The sequence below is a fragment of the Bos grunniens genome, chromosome 8 (assembly GCF_055505025.1).
Source record: "Bos grunniens cultivar Pamir isolate PY7600 chromosome 8, Bosgru_T2T1.0, whole genome shotgun sequence".
Taxonomy (NCBI): Eukaryota; Metazoa; Chordata; class Mammalia; order Artiodactyla; family Bovidae; genus Bos; species Bos grunniens.
The window spans coordinates 65,683,105-65,694,638 of NC_141172.1; positions in this window are offsets into that span (position 1 = coordinate 65,683,105).

An 11,534-nucleotide genomic window follows, 5' to 3' on the forward strand; every position below is an offset into this window, starting at 1 on the left:
ATAAGATAGCGCCTGTTTCCAATTCACAGACAAGAAAAACCTCATAATTAGTGCTACCAAGTACGATGAACAAAAGACCTTTGCTTCAATAATTCAACAAAAATAAGTCTAAAACACTTCACTGGTCCTGTCAACGCAGCTTAAAAGAAAGACTCAGAGCCTAAAACTGTTTTCAAGAACCTGTATCCCAGAACAAGGCTAAAGAACATTTATAAGAATTTTGAGCATCCACAAAGGCAAAATCCACAAATGTACCTGATCAAAAACTACTAAGAATGCAAAAGGCAGAAAAATGTGGCCTGTACCTAAAAAGAAAAAGAAAATAAAAACCAACCCATACAACAGAATCAGTAGTTCAGGACCTTAAAACAGTTATAATGACTATATAGCATATGTTTAAAAAGCTAGAGATAAGATTGAGTATGTGAAGTAGAATCATGGAAGCTCTTTTAAAATAATAAAAAATCCAAGGATGAAAACTATACTGTTTGAGATGAAAAGATAAACTGGAAGAAATTAATGGCAGACTAAGCATTGCAGAAGAAAGGGTTAAGGGCTTGTAAGACATACTATACAAAATGTAAAATAGAATAGAAAGTATCAAAAATTAAACAAAGCTTCAGTGAACTGTGGGATAACTTGAAGTGTTTTATTAAATGTATCATTGGAGACTTCAAATGAAAGGAGGACTTCTTAAGGAAGAGAAAAAATATGAAATGAAAAAATGGTGCAAATATTTCAAAATCTGATGAAAACCACAGATTCAAGAAATTTAATGAAACCTAGAAACAAGAAAACTACACCAAGGTTCACAGTAATCAAGTGTCTCAAACAAGTGAGAAAGAAATATTTTAAAGCAGCTAAAGAAATAAGATACATAGAGAGGAAGAAATATAAAGATGATAGAATATTTCTTGTTGAAAAAAAAATGCATGAGATACAATTGAGCAACATCTTTAAAGTACTCAAAGAAAAAAACCTGTTGCTTAGAAGTTTATACCTAATAAAAACATCTTTCAAAAACAGAAGTGGGTGGGGGAAAGAGCTTTTCAGACATTGTTGTTCAGTTGCTCATTTGTGTCCAACTCTTTTTGACCCTATAGACGGCAGCACGCCAAGCTTCCTTGTCCTTTCCTGTCTCCTGGAGTTTGCTCAAACTCATGTCCATTGAGTCAATGATGAGATTCAACTGTTTCATCCTCTGTCGCCCCCATATATAAAGCTAAAATAATTCATCAACAGTAGATTCACACTACAAGAAATGTTTCAGAAATATTAAATATTCCTTAGGTGGAAAGAAAATAGTACCAAATGGAAATATGGATCTATACAACATAATGAAGACCAGTAGAAATGGTAACTATTTGAATAAGCATGTAAGATCTTTTCTTATTATTTAAATGTGTTTAAACCATCACCCGATTAAAACAAAAAATAACAAAAGAATAGTGGGGTGTCTCACGTATGTAGAAATAAATAGATGACAATAGACCAGAGACTGGGAGGGGAGAAATGAAAATATACAATTGTCAGGTTATAATGCTGAAGTGAAGTTGTATCATATAACACCTTTAGAACAAAAGCTGTCATAAGGTAAAGGTTTACACCATAATTAGTAAGGCAATGAGTAAAATTACAAAACAGTTCGAGCTAATAAACCAAGGAAAGGGAGCTAAAGTTTATGCTAACAAACTCATTATCTTTTATTTCTCCTTGTTGCAGATATCTTCAACAAGATATCTCTGAGTTGTTCTTCCTAATCAACGTTTTAACATCCAACTCACCCTCTTTCCCACCAATGCTAGTCCTGTTATCATCAATTTCAGTATTCACACTACAGAAAATTTTCTTTTCCAAAGATGGCCACAACAATATCTCTCATTCCATGTGTTTGCTCTTCTGCAGTATTACTTTGCCACCCTTTTCAAGAGCTAGTCTCTGTCCTTCACTCCCCCTTGAATCTATGCGGGCCCTGAGACTGCTTCTACTAATAGAATATGGGGAATTTCCTGGCGGTCCAGTGGTTAAGACTCCAAGCTTCCAATACAGAGGATGCAGGTTTGATCCCTGATTGGGGAACTAAGATCCTGCATACTGCATGGCCAAAAAAACAGAATATGGTGAAATCACACTCTATCACTGTACCAGTTTGGGTGTAACCCTGTACTGGCTTTGTGGTTTCTGCTTTCTTTTCCTTGGAACACTCACTCTTGGGACACTTCCCTTTGTAAACCAGTGCTTGTGATGTGAGAAGTCCAAGTTACATAAAGCAACCATATGTTGGCAGTCTGAGCAACAGCCTAGCTGAGCTTCTGGCAAGCAGCCAGCATCAACTGTCAGCCCTATGCGTGAGCCATCTTGGACTTCCACCCAGTTGAGTGTTTAAAAGACGGTAATTTCAGCTAACCACTGGAACTAACCACAGTACCATGAGATAATACATTGTTGTTTTACCTAAGTTTTGATTAGCTTTGTTATACAAAAAGAGGTAACTGGAACATATACAAATAATGTGTTCAATATAATGGCCTCATAATTTCTTCTTTAAAAGAATTTTTTTTTTGGATGCTCTGTGAGGTATGTGGGATCTTAGTTCCCAGATTAGGGATTGAACCCATGACCCCTGCAGTGGAAGTAAGAATTCTTAACAACTGGACCACCAGGGAAGTCCTTCATAATTTCTTTACAACCTGTCCTCCCATGATCTTGTATTTCAATAGACTACTTTTATATAGACTTCCTGAGTCATATTTTCAGTTTAGTTCAGTCTCTCAGTCATGTCTGACTCTTTGTGACCCCATGGACTGCAACACACCAGACCTCCCTGTCAATCACCAACTCCAGGATTTACTCAAACTCATGTCCATTGAGTCAGTGATGCCATCCAACCATCTCATTGTCTGTCGGCCCCTTCTGCTCCCTGCTTCAATCTTTCTCAGCATCAGGGTCTTTTCAAATGAGTCAGTTCTCTGCATCGGGTGGCCAAAGTATTGGAGTTTCAGCTTCAAATCAGTCCTTCCAATGAATATTCATGACTGATTTCTTTTATGATGGACTTCTTGGATCTCCTTGCAGTCCAAGGGACTCTCAAGAGTCTTCTCCAACACCACAGGTCAAAAGCATCAATTCTTCAGCACTCAGCTGTCTTTATAGTCCACTTTTCACATCCATATATAACAACTGGAAAAACCATAGCTTTGACTAGATGGACCTTTGTTGGCAAAATAATGTCTCTGCTTTTCAATATGCTGTCTAGATTGGTCACAATTTTTCTTCCAAGGAGTAAGAGTCTTCTAATTTCATGGCTGCAGTCACCATCCACAGTGATTTTGGAGCCCCCCAAAATAGTCTGCCACTGTTTCCACTGTTTCTCCACCTATTTGCCATGAAATGATGGGACCAGATGCAATGATCTTAGTTTTTTGAATGTTGAGTTTTAAGCCAATTTTTTCACTCTCCTCTTTCACTTTCATCAAGAGGCTCTTTAGTTCTTCTTCACTTTCTACCATAAGGGTGGTGTCATCTGCATAACTGAGGTTATTGATATTTCTCCCAGCAATCTTGATTCCAGCTTGTTGCTTCATCCAGCCCAGGGTTTCTCATGATGTACTCTGCATATAAGTTAAATAAGCATGGTGACAATATACAGCCTTGACATACTCCTTTTCCTATTTGGAACCAGTCTGTTGTTCCATGTCCAGTTCTAACTGTTGCTTCCTGACCTGCATTCAGATTTCTCAAAAGGCAAGTCAGGTGGTCTGGTATTCTCATCTCTTTCAGAATTTTCCAGTTTGTGGTGATCCACACAGTCAAAGGCTTTGGCCTTTCTTGCTGCTGCTGCTAAGTCGCTTCAGTCGTGTCTGACTTTGTGCGACCCCATAGACGGAAGCCCACCAGGCTCCCCCGTCCCTGGGATTCTCCACGCAAGAACACTGGAGTGGGTTGCCATTTCCTTCTCCAATGCATGAAAGTGAAAAGTGAAAGTGAAGTCGCTCAGTTGTGTCTGATTCTTCGCAACCCCATGGACTGCAGCCTACCAGGCTCCTCCGTCCATGGGATTTTCCAAGCAAGAGTACTGAAGTGAGGTGCCATCGTCTTCTCCGTTTGGCCTTTGACCAGTCAATAAAGCAGAAATAGATGTTTTTCTGGAACTGTTGTTTTTTCGATGATCCAGCAGATGTTGGCAATTTGATTTCTGGTTCCTCTGCCTTTTCTAAAACCAGCTTGAACATCTGGAAGTTCATGGTTCACGTATTGCTGAAGCCTGGCTTGGAGAATTTTGAGCTTTACTTTATTAGCATGTGAGATGAGTGCAATTATGTGGTAGTTTGAGCATTCTTTGGCATTATCTTTCTTTGGGATTGGAATGAAAACTGACCTTTTCCAGTCCTGTGGCCACTGCTGAGTTGTCCAAATTTGCTGGCATATTGAGTGCAGCACTTTCACAGCATCATCTTTCAGGATTTGAAATAGCTCAACTGGAATTCGTTCATAGTGATGCTTCCTAAGGCCCACTTGACTTCGCATTCCAGGATGTCTGGCTCTAGCTAAGCAATCACACCATCATGATTATCTGGGTCATGAAGATCTTTTTTGTACAGTTCTTCTGTGTATTCTTGCCACCTCTTCTTAATATCTTCTGCTTCTGTTAGGTCTGTACCATTTCGTCCTTTATTGAGCCCATCTTTGCATGAAATGTTACCTTGGTATCTCTCATTTTCTTGAAGATATCTCTAGTCTTTCCCATTCTATTGCTTTCCTCTATTTCTTTGCATTAATCACTGAGGAAGGCTTTCTTATCTCTCCTAGCTATTCTTTGGAACTCTGTATTCATATGGGTATATCTTTTCTTTTCTCTTTTGCTTTTTGCATTTCTTCTTTTCACAGCTATTTGTAAGGCCTCCTCAGATAGCCATTTTGCTTTTTTGCATTCATTTTTCTTGGGAATAGTCTTGATCCCTGTCTCCTGTACAATGTCACGAACCTCATTCCATAGTTCATCAGGCACTCTATCTATCAGATCTAGTCCCTTAAATTTATTTCTCACTTCCACTGTATAATCATAAGGAATTTTATTTAGGTCATACCTGAATGGTCTAGTGGTTTTTCCTACTTTCTTCAATTTAAGTCTGAATCTGAGTCATATTTTAATACTACATCATATCATTACTAATAACTCATATACTCCATTTAAATTTCTCCTCTCTTTGACCACTATGACTTGCCTTTTTAGTTAATAAATTTAATCCAATAATTCCTCAAATGCCCTAGGAATTCCAATTCATTGATTTATCCATCTCTTGCTTCCTTACAAAGTCTCACTTCAGTCCTTACTCAGCTTAGATTTCAAGGCCCAACGTCATTATTACTCCACTGCCAAAACTCTCAAGGCCCTTGCCTCTCTCTCCCTGAATTGAGCTTTACAGGCAAAACATAAACAAATCCAAACATCACTTTCTCAGTAACTGCATCTGAGAATGTGACTGGAAGCACTCCAGTGTATACACGTGCACACACACACATCCTGCTGGCTGTCTACTTTAAATTTGTCACCACCTTATAACTGCCCAACATCCCTCCTACAATTACAAACATTCTTTTATTCTCCCCGACGATTATTTCACCTCAAACCTCCAATAATTCCCCACTTCTCCTCAGTCCCAACTGATGGCTACACTTCTGATTTTACTGAGAATATGGAGGCAATCATAAAGGAATGTCTATGCGCACCACTCCTAATGGTACCAACTTTCCTGCTCCATTCCTGCCACTTTCCCTCCAGATAAAAGAGATGTTTGAAAGCTTCCCTGGTGGCTCAGTGGTAAAGAATCCACCTGCCAATGCAGGAGACACAGATTCAAGCCCAGATCTGGAAAGATCCCACATGCCTCAGAGCAACTAAGCCCACACACTACAGTATTGAGTCTGTGTTCTAGAGCCAGGGAGCCACAACTACTGAAGCCCGCATGCCCTAGAGCCTGTGCTCTGCAGCAAGAGATGCCACCTCAATGAAAAGCCTGCCCACCAACTGGAGAGTAGCCCCCCAACTAGATAAAAGCCAGCACAGCAATGAAGACCCAGCACAGCCATAAATAAATCTTTTTTTTTTTTTTAAGAGAGGGATGTTTTCCCTGTTTCTATCTAAGGCCAATTCATGCACAGATTGATTGTTCAGGAAAAAGAATTCCTTCTTTCCTACTCAGACATCACTCTAAAGTTATCCCTGTTCTCCCCTGTCCCTCAATTTTTACTTCAGGGTGGGCCATCCTAAAATGTTCCTCTGTGGCATGTAGATGGTTTTACTGAAGAAATAGCCAATGCAAGAGGGACACTCTGATCATCCTTTCTGTCTCCCTTAAAGTAGGAAATAAATCACTTGTGTGAAAATTCTCTACCTGTATCTGGAGACAGAAGGACATCCTCACCAGAGACAGAGAATTCAGGCCAAGAAGTCTGTATAAACATTTTTAGTCCTTTAATTTACTACCTAAACTCAAATTCTGTTTAGATTCTTCACTAATTAAGCACCCAAAACCTAACTTTCCTTGTCTTCTCAGTTTTCCATAGATATATATTCATTGTTTCTTTGTCTAAAAAGGTATAAAGTCTCCCTGCTCTGGTCACATCTTAGATCTTATTGATATGAGACCTCCATGCACATAAATGAAATTTACTGTGGCATCATGATAGTTTGAATCACTGATATGGGGCATTTCTTTTAGGTTTCCTCTGGCAAATTATCTTGCTTTGCCTGGTTCTGAGCCCATATTTGGTTTATCTCCGGGCCTTCCCATGTATGCATGTGCATCTAGCAAAGATGGATTCTTGTGAAGAGGCCTATGGGTAGGTTGACATCACCTACTATGGGGTGTCACCCCCTCCTTTTTAACTTTCAAGGAAGGTCTCCTTGACCTTTAGAATGAGAAATATATAGTTTCATATCTGGGCAGGGCTTAACTCCTCCTCCTCTTCATCTTGGAGTATTTATCCACAGGGGACAAACTCTAGTATTCAGCCTGGGGTCCATCTATCTCCTGCCTCAATTTCTACCTAACACCAAACAAAAGTCCCATGATCCCACATTTATCTCCAACTACCATGCTATGTGTATATTCTCCTTTACAGCAAAGTTGCCTGATGTGTCTCCACTTGCTGTTTCTTCTTCTCTCCATTTTCAAAAACAAATGAACCTTCATTTGTCAAGGTTATCGGCAACTGCTGCTGGTGCTGTTCAGTTGTACAGTTGAGCCTGACTCTGCAACCCGAGGGACTGCAGCACACCAGGCTTCCCTGTCCTTCACTACCCCTCAGAGTTGACTCAAACTCATGTCCATTGAGTCAATGATGCCATCCAACCATCTCACCCTCTGTTGTCCCCTTCTCCTCTTGCCCTCAATCTTTCCCAGCATCAAGGTCTTTTCCAATAAATCAACTCTTCAAATCAGGTGGCCAAAGTATTGGAGCTTCAGCTTCAATATCAGTCCTTCCAGTAAATATTCAGGATTGATTTCCTTAAGGATTTATTGGCTTGATCTCCTTGCTGTCCAAGGGACTCTCAAGAATCTTCTCCAGCACCACAATAGGAAAACATTATTTCTTCAACGTGCAGCCTTCTTTATGGTCCAACTCTCACATCAGTACATGACTACTAGAAAAACCATAGCTTTGATTAGACAAAACTTTGTTGGCAAAGTAATGTCCCTGCTTTTGAATATGCTGTCTAGGTTTATCATAGCTTTTCTTCCAAGGAGCAAATTTCTTTTAATTCCATGGCTTCAGTCATTGTCCTCAGTGATTTTAGAGTCTAAGAAAATAAAGTCTGTCTCTGTTTCCATTGTTTCCCCATCTATTTGCCATGAAGTGATGGAGCCAGATGCCATAATCTTTGTTTCTTGAATGTTGAGTTTTAAGTCAGCTTTTTTACTCTCCTCTTTCACCTTCATCAAGAGACTCTTTAGTTCCTCTTCATTTTCTGCCGTTTGGGTGGTATCACCTGCATATCTGAGGTTAATGATATTTCTCCCAGCAATCTTGATGATAGTGTTTATATCAACCATCAACTTAAAAAACAAAAAACCTCAGAGTATGAAAATAATTTTGCATGTATTTATTTAACAACTATTCATTAAATAGAAGCATAAATAAGTGAATGATGATAAATATGATAATTAAGTACTGTTAAAACCTTGGTGAATAGTACAAATGAACAAAATTCTTTACTCCACTCTCTGTACCTCCACTTCTGTAGGTTTCTTTCAGCAGTAGGTGTAATTGAACTTAACCAGTATATGCATTCTTCCTGGGATGTTCTAAAAATACATTCTTCTTTGATTTACTAAAATAAATTGCTCAAGAGTGTAGCAAACATGAACATAATTAGCCCTAGAAAGAGATTTTCCTGTATGTCTTAAGAAGAAGAAAAAAGGAACTGAGATATAGATCCAAAAAAAGCTAAGGAAAGAGTGGGTGAGCTGAGTTTAGGTTAACAAAAAAGCAACAGAAAACAGAAGTTAAAGACAAGGAAGGAAGATAATTATGTCATAACACTATTTTTTAAATTAATTTTAAAAGAAAAAATAACTTTTGTTTCCATCGTATGTGCCAACATCATGTGAGATTGTGTTGTACACAGAATACAATGACAGTACAAGTTAAATAAAGAGTTGGTTGAATTCATCACTGTGAACTCAGCACTTTGATATCCAAGTAAGGGCTAAAAAAATTAGGCTTTCAAAAATCCCCAAGTTGGAGAGTCTAGGTTGGAAATGAGGCCTTGGGACTCCCCTATTACCACCACATGTGACCTTTGGGCTAAGATATCATTGAATGGCATACTATTGGAAATAAGGAATATTCTATTTGAATCCAGACTACTAATCATTTCAAGGTGATCTTGAGTCAAGGGCACATAATAACTCCATATGCATCAAATAGTATCACCCAGTTCCTTTACCTTTACTGCTTCTCTAATACTAAAGAAATGATATGAATAAGTAAGGATAATAGCTTTTATCCACACCAATTAAAAAAGAAACAAGTTATATTCATTACTTTCTGTGAAAAAAAAAAATTAGCAGGAATCAGCTCACTATTATTATAAGTTTTACCACTGTGGACAACTTTCCACAAGATGATTTGTCAAAGGAATTGATAAAACTACAGTATTTCCCACATTTTCTCATAAGGTCCATTTCTAGCTCATCAGAAAAGTTAATGGAAATAATGAGATTCAGGTTAAAATATCACCTTTACACACATATCAAAAGCAAAGTCAAAAAATAATAAATTGACTAAGAAATATTGATATATAAAAAATAATATCCTAAAAATCAATTCAAAAAGTCATTTACATATACACACACATACACACAGAGTAAAAAAATGGGCAAAAGATGGGAAGAATAAATATAAAAAGTTTCTTAAATAGAAGAAAAGATATTTATGATCACTCATAAAAAGAGATGCAATTTATACATTTACTGAAAAGAGTTTTACCTTGTGGTAAAAACTTTTTACCTGATAGTGGGAATATATATTTGTAAAGTTCCTAGGAAGGGCAATTGTTTATACTATCAAAATTATAAATACACATCCTTTTCAATATTCCTGCTCCTGGAAATTTATCTTTAGGATATTAGCCTGATGCCATTTATTATGATCATGTTTGTAATTGAAAATTTGTAAACAGCATATGTGTCCATTAATTAAGATTATTTTCTAACCATTAAAAAAAAAGAGGATTAAAAAAAACATTTGCAAAATTTGATATCCATTCATGATTTTTAAAAGAAACTCTCAGAAAATTAGGAGTAGAAGGGGATTTGATGAAGGGCATTGGCTTAATCAGAGTTCTCCAAGAGAAAAAGATAGATTATAGGATATATCCAATAGGATATAGATAGATTAGATGCAGATATAGATAGATATAAGAAGAGATTTTTTCATAGGAATTGACTCAAACAGTTATGGAGGCTGAGAAGTTCCACAATCTGCTGTCCACAAAGCAAATAAACCCAGAAAAGATATAGTGCAATTCTGTTCAGTTTCAAAGTCCTGAAAATTTGGAGTCAGTGGTGTAAACTAGTTCTGATCTGAATCCCAAAGCCCCAAAACCAGGAGTGACACTGTCTGATGAGAGATGATGGATGTCTCAGGTTGAGTAGACTGGCCTGCCTTCTGTTCTATCCACACATTCAGTGGGTTGGATGATGCCACCGGCATTAGTGAGAACTATCTTTACTCAACCTCCTAATTCAAATGCTAACCTCTTCTGGAGATACTCTTACACACATACCCAGAAATAAGGTTTACCAGCTATGTGTACATCCTTTGTCATGGTCAAGTTAACACATAAAGCTAACCATCATGGGCACCTACAAGCTTAGAGCTTGTAGAAAAATCTCAGAGCTAATACCATTTACTGGTAAAATATTAAATTCATTTTCCCTAAGATCAGGAACAAAGCAAGAAGGGTCACCTCACCACTCTACTCAACCTTGTACTAAAGGCCCCATTCAGTGCAATAAGGTAACAAAAAAGAAAGTAAAAGGCATCCAGATTGGGGAGATAAAACTGACTACCAAGAGTAAGTTCAATTACAAATTGTTACAGAAATATAGGTACAAATTCAGAAACCTTTGATTTTTGAAGGGAGATAGATAGGAGAAGGGTTTTTACATGATGCAAAATAACCAACTTTATTTTTAAAATTTCAGCTTTTCAGTAAAGTTTGTCAGTTGTGCTGTTGGAATAAAAGTGTTTGTACTGCCTACAAACCCTGCTTTTGGAGTGGGCACAGAAATATATAAAATATAATTGTATAAACATATAATATCTTATATCTACTTACTCTTTACTGTCTGCCAGTTTTGTGCTAAGTCTTTAATGCACATAGACTGATTTAATATTTACAAGAAAGGTATGGAGAAAGTTCCCTTATTATTTATATTTCTTCGTTTTTTTAATCTGGCTGCACTGGGTCTTAGTTGCAGCACTCGGGATCTTCACTGTGGAATGTGGGTCCTAGTTCCCTGCCCAGGGATCGAACCTGGGCTCCCTACATTGGGTGCATGAAATCTTAAGCACTGGACCACCAGGGAAGTGCCTATTATCTGTATTTGATGAATGAGAAAATCAAGACACAGAAAAATTAAATAACTAGATTGAGGTGATGCAAGTAGAAAGTTGGTATTTTGTATAACAGCAATCAATAACAAAGCTACAAAGAACAGAGTTTCATGTGTGGTCCTAGGAACTGCAATTTGGAAGACAAAGATTTGGGTAAAACCAAGAGTGTACAGGAAAGAAAAACAGCCGGGAGTTTATAAAGGCAAAAGGCATATGACTGTTAAAGTTACAAGAGTTATGACTGATTCTGATGCAAGCCTCTCAGCTCTATTTTATAGAGCTTTCTTAGTAATATCCATTCCACCTTGATTTTCCATCACAATTCCAAGCTCATGCTAGTGCCCTCCACACAGGTGAAGTCCATGGATGAAGGCAATAGGGTCACTGCTGAAGGTGTGGACTGGGCT